Genomic DNA, 15,013 nt, shown 5'->3' on the forward strand with positions numbered 1-15,013 from the left:
TCACTCACTTTCATCCCTAAATTTAAAAAAAAAAAAACACACATAAGGGTGTGTTTGGATTGGAAGATGAATGAGAGAGTGGATTTGAGAGAAAAAAGATGTGAAATTTCGTTGCTTGTACTAGGAAAAAGATAGGGTAATTAAGTAAATTTGATATGAAAGTTTGTAAAAATTTGTATATAATATAACGTGTACGATAGATTAAACAAATGTTTTAGTAAAGAATATCGGATGTTTACCAAATTCTCCATGCAAGAATTTGTGTAGTAAATTTAAAAGTAATTAATGAAAATTACTTTAAAATGAAAATTTTATTTTTACTTAAAATTGGAAAATGTTAAAATTTTTACCAGGAAATCTTGCGTTTGGACAACGTGCATAAGGAAAAAAGGTTAAAAACTTGCGTGGAAATGTTAAATTGTAAAAGGTTAAGTTGGTAAATTATCATAAATGACTTGATTTTCCCTTCCATGTATTTTGCGAGTGGAGTATCTCAGAAGTTACTTGTATTTCGTCATCACATTTCGTCACCCGCTAATCCGTCTCCATGCACAGTACAACACTCCATCCAAACACAGTGTAAAGTCAAGAACTTTGGTAACGATTCCTTTATTTTTTTAATTGTTAATTTTAATATTTTTTATGTATATAATTATACGGAAAGTTGGAGTATCCAAAATATTCTCATATTTATATATTTTTTGTATGGTAAAAAGAGATATATTGACTAATACCTCATAGATCTAATTATCTTGTTTTCATTCAAAAATGAAATTTTGAAATTATTTAATACTGTCATTTAAACATCTTTATCTTCGTGATTGTATTATTGTAGAGTTGGTTTTCTTTGTTGGTTGAGGAACATTGCTAAGAAAGAAAAATGTATCAACAGCTCACAACTTTAATGACCTAGTAAATACAACATTGTATTTCGTTTTTTTTTTCATTTTTCTAATTAAAGAACATTATCGGTCAGTGATCTAACTTTTTATATATAACTAAAATATCAAAAAACGCTTTTATTTAATTAAAATGCTAGCTGCGAATCAACGGGCATGAATTAAAATGTTCATACAGTGGTAAGTATATGGACATTAAAAATTATATATTGTATATATGGATCTAGAAATGGTGAAAAGATTGTTATAGTCTCTTATATAACCATTATTTGTAACTCAATTTTTAAACACTTTTTATTTATTAAAGTTTATACAATACTATAAGAAAAAGTATAAGAAACATCTCTGAAAAAACTAATGTCAATAAAGAAAAATTGATGTTAGTTATGAATAGTGTCAGCTTTTGAGTCGGCCAAAAACCGACCCTCCACACCTAGAAATTAATGGTGTTTGATGTTGGTTAGGAAAACCTACACTTTTAGCGTCAAATTTACCCACCTAGACAAAAGAAAACTAATTAATTAACTTAAGGTAGGGTCGGCAAAATCGAGCTCGTTAATATGTTTTTAAAAATAAATTTAATCCTAGCATCGGTTTATCCACAAGCGGTGATATTTAAAAATAAATAAATTTAACAGTTGATGGTATAATGGATAAATAAAAAAGTCTGTGTTTATTTGTACTAAATACTTGAATGATAATTGAAATTTGTTTCTAGGGACTAAACGTCTATAGAAATAATATAGAAATAATTTGTTTAGTCTTTGGCTCATTACTTAACTCGTCTATTTAGTCATATTTTTTGGTTTGTTTGGTTCTTCTATCAATTCATATACCTATTAAAGATGCTTCAATATTTAAGTCAACTAGAGTTCGTTCTAGCTAAAATAATAAATATTGTAATAAATGCGAGAGAAGAATCCCAACAAACATACCTTTTATATGTATTTATAATTTTCTACATGAGTCTCTGATAAAGGTTTGTCTAATCATTTTTTAAACATGATTACTAACATGTTTACAATAATTACGAAGTTGCTACATTTAATATGATGTTTGTTTGATTATGCTTGTCGGACGGCGTTGTACCTTAATCGCATTGGAGGGCATTGATAAAATGAAATTCTAAGGACAGTCCAACTGTTGGCAGTGGGAGGAGAAATCGACTGGTGCCCGATCGACATTGCACATATTTTCATAATCTCTGAAGTGATCAACACATCGTAGTGATATATGTCGAACATTGCAACTTGAACTTAAAAATGATTCCTTTTAGTGATCGATCAGTCAGTGATCGACCGACCGATACAATAACAAGAATAACCGGTGAACAATATAAGAGAAGGATCGTGTCACACTTCCTCAAAGAAATCTTATTGAAAGTGATCTCAATCGGCCGACGGTCCTTACAATACAAAATTCAAATTCTAATCCAAAAATAAAACCCATCAACTAATCAACTACAAAACCTATACTCAAAGCGATTCTAGTTCAAAGTGCAATGGAGATGTACTTAAAATTCGAAAAAATTGTTTAATCAACTCACCTTACATGACAATCTTCACAAACTCCACAAAAAATGTGATAATCCAAACCCATAACTCAACACCAACAACAGAAACGAAAGATTGGATCGGTGAAATATGATGAATTATATATATATATATATATATATATATATGAATGAAGCTACATCTGTATTGGTGTTGTGATGAAAGTGAAATGGCCGTCGGAGAATGAAGTCTTTCAAAGATCAAAAAATCAATTTTATCATTAGATATTTTAAAATAAATAATATTTCAGTATTATATTTAAACAATTCCTCTGCAATAAAAAAGTATACAAATAAATGTTCTACAATATAACTCATACTAACACAAAAAGTGAAGACATGTAACACACGAGTTAGAAATGAAGTGAGCTAAATAAATCCGTGTTTAAATAGACAAAGATTTTAGTTTTTTTAATTACTCATTTAATCGAACTATTGATGTGCCTAGACGTATATACTCCACTTTAGTCTCATTCGTATGTACGAGTTTCATTATTAATTATTGTTGACTCAGGAGACTAATTTATACAAATATTTGTATATAAATATGTAACAAAAATTTATTTTATTTTCATATAACATGATAAAATTATCGAATAAATCTAAATACTCGTATAAACTTGTTTTACCCTTACTGCATTTTAAATCAAACCCTAGTAAAAATATTAAAGAACTATATTATCACCCTTCCTTAAATTCATAAAAAAATGAATTGTGCTCGTCACCTAAAACTAGAGTGGGTTTCTTATATTTTACCAATTTTACATTTTCAATGAACTTTGCATATAATAATAATGTTTGAAGGACTTCACATTAACTGCTTAGAAAATTCAAATTTTGAAATACTTTGAGTAAGTTTGAGAATGAAATAATAGAAAGTGATAAATAGTTGAATAGTTAACATCACTTTAATTGAATAGTAATGCTATAGTAGCTACCCATAAAACTGAAACTTTAGGCACCATTAACAACACTAATTAACTTTTTAGTACACAGGGCTCTAAGAGAAACTCTTGTATATATATATTTATAAGAAGTGTGGTGACTAGGTTTGGTGAAAAGGACATAGATGATAAACATATTATAGATTTTAATGAGATTTCCGAAGAAACAGACATGTCTATCAAAACTGTCCTCCCATGTTGGACCGGGCTCCTCTATAATGGGCTATTACTTTCAAATCTTTTCAATTAATCAATCATGACAAATCGTGTTTGCAAATTACAATACATCGCTTTACTACTTCAATTCATCATCCACAGAATAAACTTAATTTGTCCTTTAAAAAAATCATTTTATGAGTTTGATTTCATTTTTAATTTAATCTAATTTTATTTTGGTAGGGTTATTAAATTCATTTTGGTATATTCTCCAAAAAGTTAGAATAAATAGTAAATGAAAAGGTGAACGCTAGAATGGACCACTTACTTACCATTTTATTATTGGTAGGTGGTCCACGTGCGCAAGAAAAATTGACCGTTGGATTGATATCATTTATAATATTCGTAATAGATGATCTCCATCAGATTTTGCTTCACTGTATCCTACGGTGGACAAAAGGTTTTAAGTGTTCCCCTCATAAGGTTGAAATTGAGGTTTGTATGACTCAACCGACATATCATAAATGCAGTTGTTAATGCATTTGGATGTTTCCTGGATAGAGAAGATTGGTAATAAGTTTTTCTTTTTTATATGGATTAAACAGTAGTATGTTATTGACCACGTGGTCATTAACATACTTTTTAGTCAGATATGATATTTTAAAGGAAAATTATTTTTTACAAGAAAAGATTTGCAAACTTAACAAATTTTTTTAAAAATGAAATTAACAAACTTAAATTTTTATTTTTTAATTAAAATAAAATAATAAAATAATTTTTTTTACCTAGATAAAAAGTTTATTAAAAAAAATTTATCAACAAAAAATAGCTCTTTCTTAAATTGACATGTATTCCAGTCTTGCAGGTTGTGTTCTGGCTGGACTAACTCCAAAAAAATAATATCTTTTACCTTTTTTTTTTAATACCACAATTTTTGCTTTTTTCAACTAATTTAAAGGAAAGTGCAAAAATTTGTATTTAGATTTATAAATTGTTGCTGAATTGAGTGGGATAAGAAAAAGGAAGGAAATATAGTAAAGGAAGGCCGTACCTTTTAAAAGTTGTTACTAATTTTTCTATATAAATATATACCTTACACTATAACCCTATGTTAAGATCAGAGATGTAAAAACAGATAATCTGGCTTGACCCGACTCGATTCATCACGAGTTGATAATTTAGTAAGTCAATTCAACCCGGCTTACTTTTTAAAGAGTCAACAAATTTTGAACCCGGTTCGATTCACCACGGGTTGGCGGATTAAACAGATTAGCTCATGGGTTCACTTAATTAAAAAATATATTATTTTTTATTTTTTTTTAGTCAAAACTAAATTGTAGTTCTAATTAAAATCTAAATAAACTTTAATAGAATCCAAATACAAACAAAAAAAAAATACAAATTATTTATGTGTTGGATAAAAAAAACAACCTAACATGACCCAAATGTAAAATCCAACTTAAAAAAAAAATACTTGTGTAACCCTTTTATCTGCAGGTTGGTGAGCCAACCCGGCTCACCACGAGTTTAACCAGGATGAGCCGGGTCAAAAACTAACCCGTATTAAATTTTGTAAAAAAAATTCAACCCAACTCAGTCCGAACCCATGGTGAACCGGATTGGCTTGCGGGTTCAACCCATTTTGACAGCTCTAGTTAAGATATCATATGAATATATAATTACACATCGTAATTTTAGTATCTTTTGTTGACAACAATTTTTAAATATGTAATATATATATATATATATATATATATATATATAAACTATTTAATATTTAATATTTAATTTTAAAATAAATTTTGAAATAATGAATATTTCTTTTATTTTTAAATAAAATTGACTAAAATAATCTACAATGTTGATTTATCTATATCATTTTTAAATAATTTATTTAATGTGAGTTTAAATATATTTATTTTCATATTCAAAATGTAACGTCCCGTTTAAATATTATGCGAAAATAAAGGAAACGTCACACAATAATAGTATTGTAGCGTAGTTCTAGGGTCTTTAACACAACCCTCACGACCTTGGGCACACCACGATGCCAACAGAAAACTAGATACAAGTCTAACAAAAGGGAAAAGAGTAGCAAGGCGTAAAACAAAACATGGGCCATAGCCCTAACGAAAACCATGCAGGAAAATAAAATCCAGCCCCGATGGCTAAGCAGCGGAATCTCCACTCCCTTGCTGACCACGAGAACCTCGCCCATCTACTCCCATCAATTACATTGATGATCATTGCAAGAAAGAAGAGCCACATACAAGACAACCATACAATAAACAGGGTAAGCTAGAGCCAACAACATTCTCATCATACATTCAAACATAATTTCACCATCTAATATCCATACAACAACCAAACATGTTAGGACCCTTCAATCAATACACTACGACTCGACTCGACTCATCCGGATACGTATAACTTAGTCGGATTCAGCGGATGCTTGCACTTGTGGTGGATACCTCTGCTCACCCCCGAGCTGCTCACCCCCAAGCTATGTGTTACAAGTGTTACGATGGATCAATTTTCCCTCACCACAAGGTTAGCCCTTAATGAATTTCAGGCCTCCTGCTACTCTCACCACAGGAGTCAGTCCACTCTAGGTGAGACTAACTGACTCCTCAGAGTGTCAAGATGCAACCTTACCTTGAATCCTTACCTAGTTATACAGATGAGGCACCACCATGGACACCCATTAACAGGGGCCATGGAATTACGTCCCGACCATTGAAGCGCGACCCCAAAAATCTCACCTAGAGACCCCAGGGAATTATGCACTGACACATACAAAACACAATCACGCATCCAAAATGATATTCACCATGCATGTATACGTTAATTGTACCAACCTTTAAAGCCAATGCCTTTCATGTTCCAGGCCCAACTCATTTCATCTCATCATAAACCATCCATGTACCAAGGATTTCCAAATCATATCGTTATCATGCCTCTTTTATACCAACCATTTCATTACAATCTCATGCGAAACTCATGTCAACCCATTATTCATAATTCATGACTTGCATCACTCAATCATACTCATTCATATCAAACCTTTAGCACAAAACCCAAAACCAAGCAAGCATTACCCATACAAAGCCAAGAAAACAATCTCACATGGCACTGTCTCGCTCAACACCTCGCTCAGGCTGGAGGGTCTTGCTCAGGCGAGACGTTCTCACCCAGGCGAGACGTTCTCACCCAGGCAAGCCCCCTTCGCCTAGGCGAGGGCTCAAAAAAGGCAGCAGGAGCACACACGGGATCTCGCTTAGGTGAGACCCCTCTCGCCTGGGCGAGATGCTCGCTCGCTCAAAAAGCCGAGTTGGTCGCCTGGGTGACCTTTCGTGCAAAAGTCCTGGGCGAGCTCCCTGTTCATCTCGCCTAGGCGAGACTGGCTCGCTTGGGCGAGATTAAAAGGTGTCGCCACTGTTTTCCTGGAACAGTCGCACCCACCAGTCCAATACAACACATCAAACCATTACACGCATTCAGAACATCAAACCAGCCAAAGACTCTCAGCACGAAAGTAAAACAACAGCAAAAACAAAGTACACGAGTGGGTTCTAGCTTCCCTACCTAGAAACACGGTCAACCGAAGCCTTGACGACACGACACGAGCACTGCAGCCCTCAGAACGCACTAAAGAGCTGAAAACAAGAGGTACACAGGACAATGGCGGATTAATACGAAACCCTAACTGTGAAAATACAAAGGAAAGCATTGGAACTCATACGATCTAGAAAAGGGGCACTTACGTGGAGTAGGAACTGGTTCGAAGCTAGTTCGAGAAAGCTTGGGGAGAAATCCTAGCAGAGCGTCCTGTGAGAGCAAGGGGGTGACGGCTGGTTTCTGAAAGTGAATGGAGCGTGAAAAATTAGGGCAACACGAGAGGCTTTTATCCCATGGGCCAGTCCTTTTTAGCCCACTACTGTAGGACAGCCCTTAAAATGAAGCAGAATAAAAAGGGGCCTTACACAAAACAAAAAATTATATTTATCCTCAAATTCAATAAATATGAAACTTTTGCTTTATTTTTATTTTCACCCTAATTGAAAAATAAGTATACAATTTTTTTTTCTTATATTCATTTCGTTTAACATTAGATAGTGAGTTATTTATACCCACATTTATACCTCCTTTCATACCATTTCAAATAATAATTTTTCACGGAAAATTGAAGTCTTAGCAAAGAAAATATGATAAAATAAAGTATTCAATGTCAAGCAATACTTTTTTTTCCTAATGTCAAATATAAAAGAATATAATTGTATAAATATTAAATCGAAGTATTAAATAATAATTAAATAAATAAATAAATATCAAATGTGCAATAGAAATAAATTACATAACTAAAAATCAAAGAAAAGTTAATATGTAATTTTTTTGTTTAATAAATTAAACATTTTTAGTACTATAAAATAAAAGCAAGAACTGAACAAATATATTCATCCTTGTTCTGTTTACATATAATTTTAAAAAATAAAATATTACCCATATAATTAATTTAAGAATCAAATATCACATACACCAATACAAAACATTTTCTTAAAAATCAGAAAAAAAAAAATTTATCCCTAATTATATATTCTACCTAATGAATTATAAATCTAATGTACAGTGCTAAAATATTAAACATAAAACTAAAATTTTAAAAATTAATAAAAATCAATACATATTTTAAAAAAGTAAATAAATAAACAAGTGTATAGTCTTAATTTCCACATAAATAAAATATTTAGAAGTATATCATAAATATTTTTATAAATACTATTTTTAAATAATAAATAATTAACCATTCAGTTTTATACTTTTGTTGTATTTTTTTACTTTAAAGAGTAAAATTAAAATTTTAAAATTATACTAGTAATGCGCACTAAATGTAAATACTTTTTATATACTCATAAATCTAAATTTTAATTTCAAAGATTAATTCTTTTATATTTTTTAATAAATTATAATAGCAATTTTTTTTTGTTATCATCTTCTGTTTTAAATAAATACAATAAACAATAGATATGGTGCTTATTTAGGAGAAATGAAAAAAAAGGAAAAAACAAATTAATAATTTTATGAGCAATATATACCATGTGAAATAAAAGAGATATAATGAAAACACAATTAAATTGAGTTTAGCTGGTTTTTCCAAGCCGTAGACCATCTCATTTTTTTACAATAATTTGGATTCTGTATTTTACCCCAACAAGAGTATTTTGCCCCTCCCGCTTTCTTCCAAACCTTAGAAAGTGAAAATAAAAAAAAAAACTTCAACAACTATATAGATGATGAAACAGTATCAAACTTTTCTTTTTGTTTTTTTTTTCTATATTTGACCTTTATATGTCATTTGTAACCACGTGCATTTTTAAATTCAATATGTGTAAATAGACAGAAAATTTAAAATTTATTAGTGAATAAGTCACATCGTCCCATGATAAGATAATTTTAGACTCAATTAAGTAAGTAGTCTACATAAGATGATTTGTGTAAAAATGTAAACATTGTGCAAGTTATGTATAACTTAGATTAAAAGTAAACAATATTTAATTTTAAGTGAAACACTAGAAATCATTAGTTGAATTTGTGAAAACATTCTATGATTTTAATATAACTTATTTTTCTCTACTTATGCATGCTTTTAGTTGTGCAACTCTGGTTTAGTTTTGATAATTTTATATTTTATAGAATGATTTTGTTGAATGGGATTGAAAATTCAACAAAATAATATTAAGATATAAACTAAGAGTAGAAAATGCAGTTAAAACTATTTATATGAAAATGCTATTCTATAAAAATAAAATTATTAACAAATTCAACAATATTAACATATAAAATAATATTAAGATATAAAATAAGATTAAGATATGAAATTAAGAGTAGAAAATGCATTTGTTAAAAAAGAATCAATTTTGTTATCGGTTTTCATAAATAATATTGATATAAATTTTATTTTATACAAGAAATAATAAAAAACAAGTTATTATGTTTCTTTACACGAGAATTAATACATACTTGTAATTAATAAATACTAATGTTATTATGTTTTAGATTTATACAAAATGACAATGATATTATGATTTTTATTTTATTTTTTTGTCATCCTTTACTTTCTGATGTGACTTAATGTGGATCATTGATTAATGTATCACTATATTTTTTTTGAAGGAATGAATAAGCCACACTAAACCATGTCAGAAAATAAAACATGAGAGTCAAAGTATAATTTTCCATATAAAATTGTGGTTGTAAAACTAAAAAACTATAATTATATTAAATTTTAATTGAGGTAAAATGTGATTGTGTGACTACAAATCCATATAACAATGTAAAATTTTATTTACATTAACTTTTAGTTAAGTTTATGTTTAATTTAAGTTGAATTTACTCACTAAAAAATATGAACATGTAATACAATATTTGAAAAAAAAACAACGATTTACACGTTTTTAAGATTTTGTTTAATGGTTTTATTATATTACGTTGTGTAATGAAATCTGACTTGTACATATTATATAAAATGGTAAAATTTTATCATTTTACAATTTAAATATCAATTTTTACTGCTTAGTCACAATTTCACCTAAAATCAATATCATTGGAAATTGGGAGTTGTCGTGTTAAAGATTCGTTATTTCCATTATAAAATATTAAAAGTTGATTAGTTTTCGTATGTTAAAACGATTTCACTTTTAATTTAAAATTGTTCTATTATAAAATATATTTTAAAAAAAATCGTGCTACCATAATAGAATTTGATTTACCCACCTTAAGAAATTTTAAATTATTTGTGCATTTACGTAAATTGAGTGTAAAATTGCATCATTTACATAAATTGTGTAAAATTGGATAAATTCTCACATCATTCTTTAGATATAGTAAGTACCTGTAATATATATATATATATATATATATATATATATATATATATATATATATATATATATATATATATATATGTGTGTGTGTGTGTTGATAAATGTATTTAACTTTCTTCACTAACAAATACTAATTAACAACTATAACATCGTGGATAAAAAACTCATATATATACAATAATAAATGGATTGAAATTTTTTCACTAACTAAATACTAATATCGTGGATAAAAAAGAAAAAAAAAAGATAGTAGTGATGAAGTACTTTTCTTTATTAGCAAAAACAATTATATTAAGGTATAAATACTGATTTGGTACCCCAATTTTTTCGTTAAGTTCAATTTGGTACCTATGGAATTTTTATTTTTGTTTTAATTTTTTTTAAATAATTATTTTTTTTTTCAAAAAAATTAATTTTTTTTCAAAAAATTTAAAAACTGCCACGTGTCAGTTTATCATCGTGCCATGTGGCAGCTTACAATCATGACATGTGGCAGTGTAATAGTTGTTTTCAATTTAGTATCCTAATTTAAATTTTTGGTTCAATTTAGTACCCAAATTTTTTAAAATGATCCAATTTCGTCCTCTTCCATTTGAGACCAAATTAGTAAATAAGCTTAATTATAACTTATATAAACATGTTAAAATAATTGTTTTGAATTTATGCATCAAATCACTACACCTAAATATTCTAATTATTTTATTTTTTATGAGTGTAAAAGATTTCATGTATAAAAAATTACAAAGGTTAAAATGTAAAAAATAAAATAATTTAAGTATTTAGGTGAAATGATTTGATGTATATATTAGAGAACGTTATTGTAACATGTATATATAGATTATAATTAAGCTTATTTACTAATTTGGTTTCAAATGGGACGAAATTGGATCATTCTACAAAATTGGGGTACTAAATTGAACCAAAAATTTAAATTTGGTACTAAATTGAAAACAACTATTACACTGCCACGGGTCATGATTGTAAGCTGCCACGTGGCACGATGATAAACTGACACATGACAGATTTTAAATTTTTTGAAAAAAATAATTTTTTTTGAAAAAAAAATTAATTTTTAAAAAAAAAATTAAAAAAAAATTAAAAATTTCATGGCTTGACACGTGTCCTGTACGGACACGGTGTTAACTTCAACTTAACGGAGAGAACTAAATTGAATCTCTTTAGAAAATTAGGGTACTAAATTGAACAAACCAAAAGTTTAGGTACCAAATTGAACTTAAGGAAAAAGTTGGGGTATCAAATCAGTAATTATACCATTATATTAATGAGGATAATTGATTACCCCAACCCATATATAATCAGATCAACACAAAAAAGAAAATACAATATAGTAAAACACTTTTTAGTTGTCCTCAAGAAAAACTCAACACAATATAATAAATATTCATTTTTTGGCTATTGTATTCTTTCATTACAATATAGGAAGACTCTTAGTTTCTTTGTTCACATAATCTTTACCCCTTTAAAAAAGATGAAGCACTTATACTATTTATTGTTTTCCAACATTAGATGTGTTAGCATTGTATTTGTAACTGACGGTTGTTGGTTTTTCTCAAAATTGCAACCTAGAAAATGGTTAGCTATCGAAATCCATACACATAATATTTCTACTTTCTTTAAGACAACTTTCAAAAATTTAGAGTTATGCATATATTAATATCGGATACTCCACGGCACTAAACATAGTCTTTATATCTCATCATACATAACAAATATGTTTAAACTATCTTACATACTCATAAGTGCATTATTTGTAAACATAAAATTAGGTTAAACACCATTTTGAGTATGAGAATGTTGTTTTCCAATATTAATTTACGATTAAAACCCAACTTTTGATTTATACTAAGATAAATACTTTTTGAACATCAGATTTAATATTCTTAAATATGATATTATTTATTCCTTTAAATTCAAATATTTTGTGAGAAAAGAAGTCACACATCGATGGAAACTTACTTTGGGACTTACTTTTAATGTTATAAAAGGAGCCCAGTGTTTCCTTAGGAAATCGTCCCAAAGTCTCTCTCTTTCTATTCCTTTTTGCTTTATTTGCTTGAGAGAAGAATTAAGAGAGAATAGTAGTTTCTCCTTTAAGAGAGAAGGTTAGTTTCTCCTTTAAGGTTCTCCTTGTATTAGTTTCTTCTATTTCCAAGAGAGGGGTTGTCATTGTTTTCTCCTTGGGATTAGAGAGAATGATATGTAATTTTTCCTTTTCTTGAATAAATTATATTCGTTGCCTATTATCTATTTTTGTTCCTTTATTTTCATCTTGTATTTTAGTTGTGAGTACTTGTGCTAGTACTCTGATACCCAACAGTGGTATGAGAGCTGTTGGTTTGTATGATTATATTCCGCTGCTATTGTCATTAGAATAGTACTGTGATAGTGGATAAAGTGTGGTAGTGTGAAAGTGCATCTCTAGGAAAATTCTGGCTAGGAAAGACTTGGTACTTAAGCGTGTCCATTAGTGACCCACCTCTCTTTCCTGGGAATTACCTGGTGCACTGGTTCACGTTCTGCCTCCATTGTTCCAGTAGACAGTATTATTCATAGTGAGAAGTGCATAAGTCGGTTTTAAAGCCATGACAACAAGATACGAGATAGAGAGGTTCAATGGGAAAAATTTCTCATTGTGGAAACTGAAGATGAAAGCAATTTTGAGAAAGGACAATTGTCTAGAAGCAATTGAAGAAAAATCTGTGGGCATTACAGATAAAAAGTAGAAGGAAATAGATAACAATGCTATAGCAAATTTTCACTTAGCATTGGCAGATGCGGTTTTATCCAGCATTGCGGAGAAGACTACAACGAAGGAGATTTGGGATACTCTCACAAGCCTATACGAGGTTAAGTCACTTCACACAAGAATATTCTTGAAGAGAAAACTCTATACTCTTCGAATGAGTGAGTCCACATCGGTGACAGACCACATCAACAATCTAAATACATTGTTTGCCCAACTTTCAGCGGCAGATTTCAACATAATTGAAAATGAACGTGCGGAGCTTCTACTACAGAGTTTACCTGATTCGTATGATCAGCTTGTCATCAACCTTACAAATTACAACGTTGTTGACCTCTTACACTTTGAGGATGTTGCCGAAGCTGTTCTTGAAGAAGAATCCAGGCGAAAGAACAAAGAGGATATGGTGGAAAGTGCAAGGCAAATAGAAGCTTTGGTGATGACAAAAGGTAGATCAACAGAACGTGGATCTAGTGGGAGTCAGTCTCATGATAGATGTCAAAGTAAGAAGCATCTCAAATGCTACCATTGTGACAAAAGAGGGCATGTTAAGAAAGATTGTTGGCATTTGAAGAATGGAGGAAAGAACTCTGAGGCATCAACCTCACAAGGTTGTATGGCAAATACCTCGGAGGACGAAGATATTCTACAAAGAAGAGGAGAGATCTGGTAAGTCATGAAAGCTTAGAAGATCATGGCGAATTTGTACGTGCTTATGGGAGATACATTACAAGAATCTAATGCAACACTTGCATCGATGAGTCAAGAAGAAGCAGTGATGATGTGGCATCGGAGACTTGGGCATATGTCAGAGCGAGGGTTGCAGATTCTTGTGGAACGTGATCTCTTACCCGGGCTCAAAGAGGTTGATTTACCTTTCTGCGAGCACTGTGCGATAAGTAAGCAACATAGATTGAAGTTTGCTAGATGCACTACTAGAAGTAAAAACATACTAGACTTGGTTCATTCTGATGTGTGGGAATCACCAGAGGTATCCCTAGGAGGTGCAAAATATTTTGTGTCGTTCATTGATGATTACTCCAGGAGATTGTGGGTGTACCCTATCAAGAGAAAGTCAGATGTGTTTCCAGTATTCAAGGAATTCTAAGCACGAGTAGAGCTTGAAACTGGGAAAAGAATCAAGTGCTTGAGGACAGACAATGGAGGAGAATATGTAGATGGAGATTTTTTGGCATTCTGCAAGCAAAAGGGTATTATAAGACAATTTTCTGTGCTGCATACTCCTCAACAGAATGGTGTGGCAGAGCGAATGAATAGAACTCTCCTAGAGAAGAAGACAAGAGCTATGTAGAGTACGGCGGGATTGACCAAGTCTTTTTGGGCAGAAGCAGTTAAAATTGCCTGTTACGTGATAAATCGATCACCGTCTACAACGATAGATTTGAAGACACCAATGGAGATGTGGAATGGTAAACCAGCTGACTATTCTTCCTTACATATATTCGGTTGTCCTGTGTACGTGATGTACAACTCCCAAGAAAGATCGAAGCTGGATCCAAAATCCAGGAAATGTATATTCTTGGGCTATGCTGACAATGTGAAGGGGTATCGCCTGTGGGATCCCACTGCCCATAAGGTTGTTGTTAGCAGGGATGTAACATTTGCAGAAAATGAACTGCAAAGTAAGCAGTCAAATGATAGCCTTACAAAAGGCGCTACCATGGTACAAACAAAGAAGAAGCCTTCAGATGATTCTATTGAGACAGAACAGGAGCAAGAAGAGCAAGAACCAAATGAGGCTGGTAATGAAGGACTCCGACGATCGACACGGGAGAAGATTACACCGTCTTGGCACT

The 15,013-nt window shown here is 30.6% G+C and overlaps 1 long non-coding RNA gene across 1 annotated transcript; it reads right to left on the reverse strand.

The window, feature by feature from the left end:
* Nucleotides 1–5,533: 5,533 nt before the first annotated feature.
* Nucleotides 5,534–7,410, reverse strand: LOC114190004. Its single transcript, XR_003605756.1, has 3 exons — nt 7,316–7,410; nt 7,137–7,207; nt 5,534–5,769 (listed from the first exon to the last, which is right to left on the reverse strand). It is a non-coding gene; the product is annotated as an uncharacterized LOC114190004 (long non-coding RNA).
* Nucleotides 7,411–15,013: the final 7,603 nt, after the last annotated feature.

This window comes from Vigna unguiculata, chromosome 7 (assembly GCF_004118075.2).
Source record: "Vigna unguiculata cultivar IT97K-499-35 chromosome 7, ASM411807v1, whole genome shotgun sequence".
NCBI lineage: Eukaryota > Viridiplantae > Streptophyta > Magnoliopsida > Fabales > Fabaceae > Vigna > Vigna unguiculata.